This window comes from Macrobrachium nipponense, chromosome 33 (genome assembly GCF_015104395.2).
Source record: "Macrobrachium nipponense isolate FS-2020 chromosome 33, ASM1510439v2, whole genome shotgun sequence".
Lineage (NCBI taxonomy): Eukaryota > Metazoa > Arthropoda > Malacostraca > Decapoda > Palaemonidae > Macrobrachium > Macrobrachium nipponense.
The window spans coordinates 47,372,745-47,388,205 of record NC_087219.1 but is presented as its reverse complement, the minus strand read 5'-3'; the positions used below and the strand labels follow the sequence as shown (position 1 = coordinate 47,388,205).

At 38.5% G+C, this 15,461-nt stretch overlaps 1 protein-coding gene across 3 annotated transcripts in view; it reads left to right on the top strand.

Annotated features, from left to right (window-relative positions):
* Window positions 1–7,141: 7,141 nt before the first annotated feature.
* The window catches only part of LOC135203153 (NFX1-type zinc finger-containing protein 1-like), a 36,571-nt gene continuing 28,251 nt past the window's right edge, over window positions 7,142–15,461 (top strand). The window contains exon 1 of one of the 3 annotated variants that reach the window (XM_064232827.1): window positions 7,142–7,324. The gene's annotated coding sequence lies outside the window, so the exon portion shown is untranslated. Of the gene's footprint in view, window positions 7,325–7,347; window positions 7,585–15,461 lie in introns of those variants that run through there. The other 2 variants (XR_010311873.1, XM_064232828.1) reach the window with 2 other exon arrangements.

The following is a 15,461-nucleotide window of genomic DNA, read 5'->3' as shown; positions in this document are numbered from 1 at the left end:
AGCTCCAGACGAAAGCTCGCTTCAAGAAAGAGAGAGAGAGAGAGAATCGTTAATGACTTTGATGACTATGTATATCATAGTTTATCTGTAAAATTCAAACGTATACACCGATCTTGACCCTGTATTTGATAATAACCTCTATAGGCGCTCTAGAGCACTAGCCTGTTTAAGTAGCAGGAAAAAGCCGCTATTTGCAAAATAGAGAAGAATCTCTACAAGTGTAACGCTGCTGAAGTAGCCATTACTTTTAATAAAGGATGTTGAAATACAACTTATGAAAATCTGAACGACAAGAGACCATCCATCGATGGTATGTCATAACTGCTACTATTAGGAAGTAAACCTACCACCACAAACTACTCTAACTGAAAGAGATGAATTTATGGCAGAAGCAGAAAACCACACTGGAGAACATCATTCTAGTAAAGGAAGCACGAATGACCTAAAATAGGTTGCACTGATTTTATCACTTTTATGAGTATATGAGGCCTTATGAACAATACCTAACTTTCGCGTGGCATTTGCTGAAACTTTCATTAGATGTTTCTCAAAAGGTAGATAAGAGACCAAAGTTACACCTTAAATAGTTTAAGCCTGCCAAGGCTAAAGAGTAACTTCTACCCTAACTCTTGTAGGCAGGGACGTCACGCCCTGAAGTGAACGTTGTTAAGAGAAGCCACATTAACGCCCTACCCGTTTAGCAATCCCAGGAATAACACTTAGTGACCTCATTTGGGGTCGAAACCAATTTATTTACCTTATTTTGGGTCATAACCGAATTAATGGTGGGGTGTGACCCAAGGGGTTCGAACTGAGACAAAGGTACTTATATTTGTGATCTACTAATCAATGTTATAGTACTTTTTTCATAGACAGAAGTCTCTAGAGTTTTTAGAAGGTAAAAGTCTACAAGTAAGAGTATCTATAGGCGAGTATTTGTAGGTGAAATATATAAATCTCTCGGCTACAGAAACGAGCATTTAAATGTATCTGTCATCCACAAGTATGATTTGGTAGTCTTAATATCTCAATGATCTTCAGACATAAAGTATCTGTCACGTGCGTATATGAGCTACGCTACAGACATCAATTGGAATTTCAGCATTTAGTGCCCTTGTATAACTTTAATCTCTCACTCATTTCCATTATTTGTTATCTAACATTTTTTATTTTTTCTTTCAGGAAGAATATGAGTCACCACACCGATGTGGTTCAAAGTCCACGCTCATCAGGATAGTGCGGGCAGAGGTATTTTTAGACCGTATGTAATGAAAAACGACAAGTAAAATGCCTTATCTTCACCACAATAAAAGAGCCATTGTTTGAGGAAGCGTTTTCAGATAAACTGGCGCAAAGAAATGACGTAAGTTATCCTAAATAACATAATGACCAAGGCTGTTATTAACATAATACATGGACCCATTACTAGCCAACGTATTTTTCACGTGAATTCACTAGCATCATAATCGATCACTTTTCCTTTTACATTAATGTTAATATATTTATATGACAGTCTACTGAAAACTGATAGCTACTAGTAATGATAATTATGAAATGGCTCCCTTTCATTTCGAGTACTGTATCCCTAGTGAGCTTAGTGGACCGGCCGGAGATACGTAGTGTAATGTTGAAAAAAGTATATTTACAAAGGATTAACGTTCCCGCTTTTTGATACTTACATTTTTACTTTTGGTGGGTAGCGAACCCAGGTTCCGTGACCACTTTCTCTACACCTCCAAAACTCACCTTGGTTGACTCCCTAGACCAATTTAGAGTAAAATTAGCTTGGGTAACAATTATGGTAGGTGGGGGAACATTCTCAAATAACGCGCTTTTTAAATTAACCTCAAAATTGACTGAGAGGGCAACAAAACAGCATATATTTGGAGGTATATGAAATATACAGACAAATAAGGTTTCATTCCAAACTATTTGCTGCATAATGAACCCAATACAACTCCTTCCAAGTCATTTGGAAGCATCCTATTAACTGAAACTGGAGATAAATTCCCTCGGGAACATATCAAGGGAGCAATAATAGACAAACCTTTTAAGTGAATACCTTTGATGGGCCATAGAAACAGAAAAGTTATTTTATACATTATTAGTGCACATATGTACACCACATCTAGTCTAATTGCACTTAACTATACGGGATACCATTAAAATGAGATACCTAATTCAATCAAGAATCGTTGTCGATGCTTCTCTCTCAGAATCAGAAGCCTCATCCTCACTGCTGTTACTGTCCTCTAGATTGCCTTGTGTGGTTGGCACAGGTAGCTGCAGAGTTAGGGGAGTCGATGGTGCAGTGGCAAGCATAGTCCATTTTCAACTTGTTATCCAAGTCCGATGTGGGATGGATGAACATAATTACAGTTCGTAATGGATGTCTATGTATGCTAGATAGTTGGTTCAGTGTCTTTATCAGGCGCAAGGTGCATTGTTTTCTTCTTTTATGCTTTCAATTTCACAGATGGCGCTTCATCCAAGCTAGAACTTTTAGTATCACCATACACATTTGAGGACAAATGTTTCTAGATTAGCCATGGTTTCCTGAGTGACTGGAAGATGTTTCCCACGTTCTGATAGCAACTGTTGTGTTTCTTGTGATTTTTTTTTTACCCTCTCAAGTATTGTTTTCTTGCCAATGCTTTAGAAATCAGAAATGTGGTCTCCACCACTCATAACATTGCCTCATGGTTTCTGAACACAAATATTTGGCATCAACAATCTATTTTCTTCCTATGTATAAACAGTGATCCTTCTTGGTGAGCAACAAATGCGGCTTGGACATATGTAATTGTCAGTATCTTCAGTGTCCAACACAACTGGTTCTACACAGCCCTTTGATCACAGAATATTGTACACAGTGAACATGGCTGTATCAGCCTCTGAATAAAAACTTCTGAAATCAGCCTCTGCTTGTCCTGACTTCATATCACTTCCTGTTCCATTGGCTACACAGTACAAGATGTCAGTATCTGCTGACTGAGCTGCTACCACTAAGGCTTTTTGTAGAAAAGCCTGGAGACGAATCTTATTTGCTGGCTTGCTGGTCAAGTCATTAAATGATTGGAATTTTTCTGTTCTTGTGGTGTGTATATTGTTGACATGCTTTTTCTAGCGGAGCTGTCTTTTGCCGTCCTTAATTGTGAATTCACTGTCATAAGGATCATTTACACAGATTATTCTTTCAGCTGTCCCGTGCCTCTGCTGAATGAGGTGAGAACCTGTAGTGAATAGTCCCTCAAAGTGTATGGAGAGCCATCTGGTTTGTCTCGGCCTTCCTTGGTAGGCAGGCTTATCTGCCAGATGTTAACCCATATCAGTGATTGATGTGTAAATCTGTGGTTCTGGTATTGGTGTAAAATAAAGATTTTGTTGCAACTTGCTTTACTGGGTCTTACGAACTGTCCCATTGGGTTTGAACAAGGAGAGACATGTGCTCGTTACTCATGTTCCATGACTTGTTCCAATTTGAGGTCTCCACTTTTTTTCAACCAGTTCAAGAAGTGGCCCCAGTGCCTTGGCTTCCATTCCCTCACGCATACCTCGCAAGTTTTCCTTTGGATCAGTGTTTCTCTCTTGTTTAGAAAAGTTCTTTCTATCACTCCGTAGTTTTCTATCATAAAGCAATTCCTCTTTAGAGTTCACTCTTTCATCCATGAGAGTCTTGACCTTTTTCAGACCATCTTCTTTGGCAGATACAATAGCCAGTTTATATGATTCGGGTAAGCCATACGGTAGTGAGTGCAGTAACTTATCATCTTGCTCAAAAGGATCACAGTCAAATTCGGTCATGCATGCACCAATGTCTTGAACAGATTGTTCATTGATCTTGCCTTTTTGTTTTGTTAAGTCAGCATGCTTTTGTTTAATCCTTTTTTTGTTTTGCACATTGGTGAAGAGCAGCCATTATTCGATTTACATTGTTTACATTTTGAATGTCTGAGAAGCTGCATTTCATTCTGCAGGATTGAGAGCAAGCCTAACTTCAACTTTGACCCCTTGTTCATTGCGCATCCAGTCCACATGTCCAGCGCTTCCAAATGACTTGGAAGGAGTTGTATTGGGTTCATTATACAACAAATAGTTTGGAATGACACCTTACATGTCTGTATATTCCATATAGTTCCAAATATATGCTATTTTATTACCCTCTGAGTCAATTTTGAGGTTATTTTCAAAAACGAGTTATTTGAGAATGTTCCCCCACCTACCAAATTGTCACCCACGCTAATTTAATCTAAATAGGTCTTAGAAGTCAGCCAAAATGAGTTTTGGAGGTGGGAAGAAAGTGGTCACGGAACCTGGGTTTGTTACCCCACTATATTCATAAAATGAAAATGATACCAGAACTGGGTTTTATGAATATTTCGATAACGTTAACAGCTATCCGTTTCCTTTCACTTGTAAGCCTCATTCCAAACCGGAAGTGACGAATTAGACTTCGGACGTTGACAATTCATCAAATAGATGCTGCATCAATTTTCACATGTTCACAAGTTTTGAAATGTTGAGGTTTCAACATTCTGTCAGACTAGTTAAAATGAACATGTGTCTGGGCTCGATTTGTCAAACAAAATGTAGATTCAATCGTCCTAGTGGATTAAATATTAATCTAACACCCACTTGAAAAATTATAGAGAATGACTATGGCAATAGTGACAAAAAAGAAAGAAAGAAAAAAGATAACTTTCCCAATGTTCGCGTTAATAAACGGTTTCGAGATTTGCTGGACAACTATTGAAAAGGAAGTACTACGTTCAACTTTGCTCTCGGTGTTGTTACGGTGAATATGAAATGTCAGAATTAATGTTTTGTCCTGTATCATTCGTTCACGCGTAATTGGAATTGGAATTTAATTTATAAGTGAATTTATTTCGGGGCTTTAATTGATTTGTGTAATCAGTGTGACTATGTTTCAAGGAAGAAGTTAATTGTTCAACCTTATTATTAATGAAATAGTAGGTAGACATGATGTGTAGCTATACTTAATGCCATGGGTAAAATAAATAAAATGAACTGCATTATCAGTAATATATGAATGGTACTATATGTAACAATGTACTTACTTGAATTTTATTATTTTGACAGAAAATCATAAACAGTGGCCATACCAAACATTAAATCATGAATATTGAAAGTAAATTATTAAAAGAGAGGGAGAGCGCGGAAGCGACCATGTCGTCAGATTTGGCGTCGGCATTTGATAATAGATAAAGGCTACGTAAAATTATGAAATAGATCTCATGTAACTTTCCTGACCTACATGTGTTTATAGTACAAGACGAGTTAAATTCTTGAGTTACGATTTTCTTGGTATATTATATTATCAAAAGCGGTACGAGGAAGGCGAATGAATGATAACAACCGATTCGCTTCTGAGAAATCAATTACCGTTTGTTTACATGGCGATGCCAGATGAAGGATTCAGCATTCTGCCATTGCAACTGCTATTCGTCTTAACAGATATAAAATATTCAGGAATAGTAAACGATGATTTATATTATTCATGAAAAATACACATTACGCAACTGTTTCAAGGGTCTCCTTTTTTTTTTTTCATGTTGCTATCAGCGATTTCAGGGCCGAAGTAAACTCTTCAGCCGATTCGGCGAACTGAAGCTGCGTGGAGCAGTGAGTCACAGGAGATGACTGTCTGTCCTCATTATGGGAAAATATCGAATCCTCATACTCTTTCTCCATATATATATATATATATATATATTATATATATATATATATATATAATACACATATATATATATATATATATATATATATATATATATATGTGTGTGTGTGTGTGTGTGTGTGTGTGTGAGAGAGAGAGAGAAAGAGAGTTTTTTTGTTTTAATCAATTTATTGCGCCCATTGGCGTCAGACATTTGAGTACATGGTAATACAGTAATATTGTTTACATCTACATTGTAATTAAGTTATGCCTAAAGAAAAAAAATAATAAAAAAATAAAAGTATATACAGACATTTAACATATCAAAACAGTATTTTTTACATCTACAACACATAATGAGGGTTACACAAAGGAATACAAAGTAAAGTATAGACAGATATTTAGTACATATTAAAATAATATTGCTGAGAGAGAGAGAGAGAGAGAGAGAGAGAGAGAGAGAGAGAGAGAGAGAGAGAGAGAGAGAGAGCGAGCATTGCCATATGACGTAGGCCATACTCATTGCCCTGTTTTTTTTCTATTGATTCTAAGAAGTGAATTAGGTACCTAGTAATTGTATGACTATGGTGGTTTCAAACTCAGCCGAAGAATGGAAAAAGGAAGACAAAATAGCTCCTTCCGACGACAGTAGTACCACTTGCTGGCAATGGTAGTATCCATTCGCCATACCTTAGGTCTCCAAGTATTGACACCCATTAAACTCTTAACGCTAGCAACCTCATCCCATACACAATCGCACGACTACTGAAAAAGTTCGGCCCAGGCGCCAATTTATCCGTGTTTTGTTCGCGGCAAATGACACCGAACAGAGTACTGACTTATCCGTTTAACCCAATTTTAGCTTTCATGCGCATAGATATACCGACTATATGTTCGTATCTGTGTACAATAGCCGGGCCGCTTATTTTAATTGCTAAAGTCTCTCTCTCTCTCTCTCTCTCTCTCTCTTCTCTCTCTCTCTCTCTCTTCTATGCTTTTAGACCAACACTTATCCGCGATTGGACCATCGGAAGTTTGTAAATCGGGTTACTTCTAATTTTATAAGAAAAATAATATTCAGAATAGTTAAGCTTGGCACAAAAACAGTATCCATGAAGACCAAACGTCATCGCTGCCAAATCTGAAGTTCTTTTTCCGTCTGAAGGAATGTTGTGCGAAAGTCGAAACTACCCGATCTAAATACGAAAATTGTACATTCTATCCTGATTTAAACAAACAAGGTACCATCGTGACACACATTAAATAAGAACACGTATAGTTTATTTTCACGACGATAAATCTATGTTGGCAGCGCCGCCGACCTTTTCCTGGCTTGCACACCATTGGCCACGCAAGCGACGTCACCGGGCAACAATGATGCAACCATTGATTTCCCAGTGGATGTGTTCGTATGAAACACGTATGAGTATGAGAGGATTATACGTACAAGTCAAGCATGTAACCGTATACGTGCGCGCAGTCGTATATATAAGCTTGCCGGTAGCCGCATCCCAGAAACCACTCAGAATCTGAACTTTGTGAGGTGTTGAACGACGCAGCTGAAAGCAGTCACCAAGCCATTCCCGTGACGTGACGGTTACAAACGTATACACATACAGGCTTCTGCAAACAGTAACTTAAAAGGTATTTCAGTGTATGAGTTGGACCTAGATGGGTTGTGCCGATCAGAGTAGACAAGTTACCTGTGTAGAATATTGTTTGGGTTTACGAGCCATAAGGTTGTTGAATTAAAATGGTTAATATGAAAACTGGTTACTATGATTGGTTGTTTTAAGACTGAGAAACGTTTCAGTAGAGTTAAACTAATTACCTAAAACTACTGACTGCGAGGACCGCGTAGCTTGAAGTTATCAGGGACGTCCGGTTTACACCATTGGGATGACGTAAGTTCCGTTTCCTGTAGAGGTATTCTACCTCCGTAAACTTATGGTCATTTAAATGTTCAAGATTAATGTTTGGGTTCCTATCCTGGCATTATGCCAACGCGGCTTTTCGCTCAAAAGTGTGATTACTTAATGTTTCAGCGGCTTTCAAAGGTTCGGTAGGTGATCACATCGATCGTAGGGTGTTTTGATTAGTGGATTTTGCAGTGTTATTGCAAACATTCTGTCGCCTGGCAATATACAGAGTTTGACATTTTGTGGTATGATTACCGTCACATATAATCGACATACTTTATTCTTGTGCCGTAGGTGTCTTACTAGTAGGGTTTCCGCATATCCTGAACGTATGGATTATTACCGTCTATAATTAAAGTTTAGGAATCAAGGTAATATTGTAGGAAACGCATAAGCAATGGCTATTCCAAATATTCCATCCCTAATAGTTCTTGATTCCATGACATAATATTTTATTAATGATCACCACTTAATTCTAGGCCGCTTTTCGACATCGCTGATGGCTGGTCGGCAATAAAGTCTCGGTAAAGAAGTCACAAATTGGCTAGGAACAAAGTTATTTAAAAAAGTAAAATTGACTTAGTCTTTTGCTTCTGTTGTTACGCTAATCCACAACGTGTTTGTGCTACACACCGCCAAGGTTGGTATGTACTACATACCAAGTTAAAGCGCTTCGGTGTCACTATTATTTTAAGAATGTTCGTGATTTTATATATTATATATATATAATATATATATATATAATACACACACACACACACACACACACACACACACACACACACACACACACACACACACACACACACACAGAGTTGATGCAAGACACCGCCAATTAAAAGAATCAAAATCCTTAAGTAAAGGGACATATTTTATAACAAAGATAGTCACTGCCATACACATATGAGAAAGTCGAGATCCCAACGGAGGTGAAGTAATAATGTCGTCCGTTGTTATTTAATTATAAATAATAGGAACATTTGTTTACAAAAGAACACTGTACTCAAATCCTTGTTGACCAGCAATTACTTCACAAGCAAATAGACTAGAAGTGTCGTTTCTTCATCGCTCAGCCACTTATAAATATCCAATTTGGAATCGATAACTGCCCTGTATAACCGAGCGAAATTTCTCTGGAGATACTAAAATGTTAACGAGGTTCTCGGAAAGAGAAAAATCTTGACGAGAATCTTTGGAAGACAGAAAATGTTAACCAGATTTAATAGTTTTTTCATTTTTTCATGAATCCTCGTTAGCTGATGTAGTTTTTCTCTAATGGAGAGAGAGAGAGAGGAGAGAGAGAGAGAGAGAGAGAGAGAGAGAGAGAGGGGGGAGGGGGGGGGCGGCAATGGTTTAACTGCCTAGTTTTGTAAGTAATTATCAAGCACAGTGAAGTACTCCTCGCTTTGAGGGAGTGGTCAACTTGACTTAATCCCAAAGTTATCATTAATCACCGGAATGTTTAACGAAGCCGATAAGGCTTGAAAACCTTACTCACTCTCTACCCGTTAATCTCGAGTGGTATTTACTCAATATTTGTCATTGGTTACCAGTTGCTGTTGTAGGTTACCTTGCCTTATAACAGTAAGGGCTCCTCACTTCAAAAGCACTACGTAATTAGATTAGCATATAAATATCGGTAAGGTATCTCCTAGGAGCCTCTGTGCTTTCATATTTCGTCACGAAAACTCGCACAGGATGTTTGTTATCAAATACTCACAGGATGGATGATTATTAAAGGTTTTTATTTTTCCTATCGCACCTCATAACTATTCACTACATTTGTTCACAAATATAAGTATACTTAAACTTTAAAACTGGTTTTATGGGTCAGCTTCAGGAACCAACGTCTTTGGTAGTAAGAGACAAAAACAATTGCACAGCAACGTTTATCATCATTTTTTAAATTATACCTACGTAGACATATTAAGCTTAATGGGAGGATAGTAAACAATTGAGTCACACATGCCGAATCATAATTCTTCATCCCTATATCAGAAAAACACAAGTGACAATGAAGAGATCAATATCAATGCTGTATCTTTTCAATAAGCATTCGTAAACCATAATCGTATACAATCGGCTAATGAATGCATTCACTCTTACGATATAATTAACCAACCATTTTTATGTTGACTTCCATGGTTTTGTTGTTCATTGTGCATTGTCAAGCGTAAGCAATTCTTTCATTGTTGTGGCTGACTGCTGTTGTGCGAGATAAAAAAAAAAAAAAAAAAAAAAAAAGATACCATATCAACCATCAGTGTTTACAGGCGACGGCTTGATGACGCCTCTCTCTCTCTCTCTCTCTCTCTCTCTCTCTCTCTCTCTCTCTCTCTCTCTCTCTCTCTCTCATGAGGGAACAAGTTCTTTGAGTCAATTCGGAGGAGTTGCACAAGTGAATCTCTCCTTCCTCTCTCTCTCTCTCTCTCTCTCTCTCTCTCTCTCTCTCTCTCTCTCTCATTGAGGGAACAAGTTCTTTGAATCAGCGGAGGAGTTGCAGAAGTGAATTCCGTGTGATTTAAAATTGTATATATCCACAATCCTGCTTGTCTGTGAAGTTACGATATGCCGTTAACCGTACTTATTAACGAAAGTGCATCGTCAGATCAAAGCAGAAATTTACTCCATATGGTACTACATTTTTCCACTTCGCTCATCAGTTTTTTTTTTGTTTTTAAATCTGTAAACACTCCTTGAACTGCCATTCTCATTAGTCATATCTGCCTGGTTGTGAGACCCAACGTGTGAACTGAATAAATCTGTTTTAAGTCTCCCGTAAAATTTATAAATAAGATATTTGATTCTCTGATTGTCAGTTCTTGTTTTAAGTGTTTTTTATTTATCTGATGTTTTAGTCTTCATTTTCGGTATAATTATTATTGTGGCTAGCGTTCGTATCCTTCCTTTGTTGTTGGTGGCGGTGGTGGTTTTTATTAATTCCTCATGAATCTATTCGTTATTGCGGTTTCCTTGTCATAATACTCTTTTTGGTAGATCTAGGGTACTTATCCGCGGTGGCCTAGACTAAGGCAGTTGCGGTTTTTCTATGCAGTTTTAGCTACTGAACAAGAATTTTAAGTAATATTTATCCGGCCGACTGTAATTAACTCCCCAGGGGCCATTACTAAACACGGCGAAATACATTGGACGGCCCCCAATCCGTTGTGGATGGCGTATCCGTGGTTACGTTCCTTGCAGTCCGTGCGGACTGCTTCAGTAGAAATACCCTTTTTTTTTAAAGCTAATGACGATATTGATGGTTTCGCAAGTTTTGTTTAATTCCATAGTAAAACTTTTATCATAACGTTGAATTTGCTTGATTTTTGGGTATTGTCATATCACCGAACACCAGAGAAAACAAAGTATGGTTCATTGCAGCATTCATACTTGGCGCTAAAGGCATTTCTCCATTTACATTAGGGTAGATCATCACAGCAGGCCAAGCAGGCCACCTACCATCAATGCAAGCCACCCTCCGAAAAAGTACATTATAACGCGTCCTGACACCCGAGCCGAGATGGGCATCAGTCGCGACTTGTTGTTGGTGAGAAACGGAGCTAAAGACCTCTACTCTCCTTTCGAAGTAAGTATTTTCTCCAAAGTTAGAAATTAAGGCCAAATTTTAAGATTTAAACAGAGGGTACTGAAAACGGTCTCAAACGTAGTGCAAATCTCACCAAAACGCGTTCAACATTTTTACTTACAACTCGAGGTATTTAGAAGATTGACGCCATCTCGATGTTTACGGAGTAGCTTGTGTCAATAAACTAACCATTTCCTGTGATAAATCCGCACACCACTTGTACCCACAGACGCTGGAGCACTTTTATCACAACAATCGAAACACGATTTCTCATCAACAACAAGCCAGGCGTAAACAGCTGTTGGGGTAGAAGATGACGAGAAGCGTTGCTCTTGGGCTAATTTTTTTTTTAAATAAGTAGTAAAACATCAATATTTTACATATTTATGATGATTAATTTGAAAAATATTCGTTATTGAAAAAGTAACTCGACTCTGACTCAAATTTAAGTAATTATTTTTCTGAATTAGAACGTTCTTTCAAGTTCTGTATTATGACGTCACGACATCTTGACTTTCGTACCTATTGTAAATAATTGCTATACTCAACTGTCAGTTGCAGAAAACAGTTACCAGTTATTCATGCAGATTGTATCAGCTATACATGTAATTGTTATAATCGTAATGCGCATATATATCTTTATTATTTACTTTTTGGTTAATATGAAGATGTTTTACTGCTGGATTATCGCCGTAGTGTGACGCAATCGTTTTCGGTCCATGGGCCTCTTGTCTGTTTTCGCACCATAAGAAATTATGGGGCCGAATTTGGCAATGACCAGAAAGTCGTTAAAAGAGGAAAGTTAGCATTGAGGGCATATGTTTTGACTGAGAAAAATACAAATTTATTCAATAGCTAGCTTGTAAAAATACTTGGTTATAAAAACTTGATTGACAACTAAGCGGCATGTCTACTATGGGTTTCAGAGACAGTGCAAGCAGGTTTTGGGCAATACCTATTTCTGTAACGAACACTCTTAAACAGAACGAGATTTTGCTATAGTGCATTACACCCAGTGCCGTAATTTATAAGGGTATCGTGAATCACTAATCGTAAAGAATAACGACACTTGTCCTTGTACCAAGAGACAAAAACTCCATTATGCAGAAATGGATACGAACACGCGTATAAAGCTCCACCTACCCTCTCCCCAACCCCCCCCCCCCCCCCTCCACCGCCATCCCTTTTCTTCTTCGTTCTCGTTCCTCCTCCTTCTCTCTCTCTCTCTCTCTCTCTCTCTCTCTCTCTCTCTCTCTCTCTCTCTCTCTCTCTCTGTTGCCATTCGGTATGTGTTGACCCTCCAAACTGGGTATAAGACTACACACAAACGTTGAAATTGGTGAAATTAGGCTATGTATTGGAAGTATATATATACATAAATATTAAAGCAATTTTATCATTATTGCATTACTATGACAACTAGAATTCATGGAAACAGTTTATAACCTGTTAAGCGTCACCCACGTAATAATACGTTTACCGCGGATCTACTCGGTAGCGCCTTCAACGGGATATTACGTTCAAGACTTTAACTGTGCTTGTCAAGCCGTCAGCCCCGTAATAAATACGTTTTACTCGTATAGAAAGTGTAGGAACATCATTTGGTAACACTCTCAGCACATGGGAAACTTATTTCCAGCCTGGCAAACTCTTTCCTGGGTGGGCGCTTATGCTAGAAAACTGCCTGTCCCTGTTGGTTTTCTTTCAATACGCTTCGGGGCTTTATCGAGACAAATTGGATTTCGCGTCTTTCACATGAATGTCCCCAAAGAGGAGGCATATTTCTTTAGGTGAGATCAATCAAATACTAGATGAGGAGTGTGATATTGATAACCTATTTGATGATGAGAGCTCTAGTTCTGAATCCTCCAGTGATGATACAAAAAACCTTTTCTTCAAATTGCGGGAGTTGAAGATGACTTTTCTTTGCCGAGTGACTGGACTCCGAGAGAGAGAGAGAGAGAGAGAGAGAAGAGAGAATTTCCTACAGTTAATTACAGTATGAATAACAAGCATAAAAATCAATATTAACTTTGAAAAAAACTATCATCAGTGCTATGATCGCTGATTACAAAAAAGCGTGACGGTACGTTAGCAGCGAGCTCATCAGGGGCGGACGCTTAACAGGATAATGGAACGGCGTATTGTGAAGCCTCCACTAATGTGGCAACGATGATTTTGCCATTCTTAGCATGCAAACATTAAAGCATGCAACATTAAAGGTTACATTTATTTCTGGCATACGATTATTTAAGAAATTCAAAATACTAATAAAGACTGAAATCAATGAAAAGTGCTAGCAAAAACAAAAAAGCAAAAAAAAAAAAAACGTAGTCGTTCCTCTATGCACTTTTCCGTATTCGTTCCTCTATGGTTTTCGGCAGCCAGATGTACGAAAACGTTAGAGACATTTGATTTTATCTACGTTAGAAATATCTGTAATTTTTCGGGGTATTTGGTTGCAAAAAAGGGATAATATACATGAATTAAATCAAAATTTTTAAATAACAATGTAAATTTAAACTAAATAACGAGTAAAGTAAACAGTTTAGGGAATAAAACTGCAGTTTCGTCGTCTGTCGTCGTCTGTCGTCGTCTGCTGTTTGTAATTGTGTTTATGGCGCGCGCGCTTAGAAACCAGGAACAGCAACGGGTTTAAAGTGCAATGTGGAGTGAACTGAGACCAAAATGTGTATAATAACAATCAAATAAGCACTGTGGAGTTTCAGTTGTGATGGCAGTAAGGATAAAACCGCCGATTACAAGGTAAGAATGAATTCAGTTCCAACCAATAACCCCGGGAATAACAAGTTTCATACTTTCACTAATATAGGCCAACAAAATGTTGTTTTATTGTGCTGATTACAACTTGCAATCTTGGAGTAAGATCAATAAACGTTACATACATACGCTAACATTGTTCAAAATGAGTGCTGGGAAGGCTGGGGAAAGATGGTGTCCGTCACTGATGAGAACCGTCCATGAAAAACGTAGCCGCCATATTGGATTTCAAAACTGCCTTGAAAACATATTTTACGAAGAGCTCACATGCTTATTTTAGTTCGTATGGGGCTTTCATATATCACAACTATGTTGACGAAACTTCAGTCTTTTAAATGGTATGCTTTAGAGTTGCAATTGTATTCATGTTTCACCAATTAAATATCGAGTGAATAAGACCCGTCTACCGTGATGAGGGTTGGCCTGTACTGATGTTTCCCCCTAATAATAAATAATACGTTGTCTTAACGATTGCCTGTACATTTGAATTCTCGTAGAGTTATGTATTCCTCCAAGAAATATTGAATGCACGTTCGTGTACAAAGTCTGCAGTAGCTTTTCAATTCCTTGCCCCCCCCCCCCCAAATGCCCCCCCCCCCTTTCCCAATCCCATTTACAGTTGCTGGTTACGGAAGGGTGAGATTCAACACACACACCCCCCCCCCCTTACTTATCAAGCCACCTCTCTCTCTCTCTGCTCCATTCGAGTGTCACAAAGAAAAATGTAGATTTAGCATTAGTCTTCTATATAGTTCAGCTTCATAACTGCGTTAACAACATGCCACAACAGATCGCTGGGTAATCTCACCTCGGGAAATTCGGTTGTTACGTCTTATCAGCCAGCTGCTTAGTGCATAGTCGTCACGTGTACAGAATTTGATGCAGTGTGTAGTTTATCTCCTACAGTAAAATGCTTTCATCGATCGGTCACCTCCTTGCCTCTGAGCATGACGAGACCGCCCACATCGTTGTCTCCCCCCATCCAATAACTCTGTTCTCTTACACGCGGCAGCTTCATGCCATGCATACTTCTACAGTGTAGAAAGTTTACTACATTTATCAATGCTCCATCTTCGATTCCTAAGTGAAATCCTGAGTGGCAGTAACCAATAACTTGTTCCTCAGGAACTGCTTAGTTTTTGGGGGCAACACGATTGAACTGGAACTGTACATTATAATAGTGACAATAATCGTCGCCTAGTTGGCGAGCGACCTTGCATATTAGTGAGACCATCATATCGATCCCACGGGATGAGAAGAGAGAGAAGAGAGAGAGAGAGAAGATAGAGAGAGAGAGAGAGAGCGAGAGAGAGAGAGAGAGGGAGAGGGGGGGGGGTTGTTGTTGGGTGGTGGTTGGGAGATAGGGTCAATTTATTTCATGAGTCCACTTGCGAACAATGTAGAGAATGCCGTAGGTCTAGCAATTTCATCCTAATAGGATTTGCTGAGACCTTGGTCTCAAAATGTTCAGGAGACATTATCTCTAAGGAGGAAC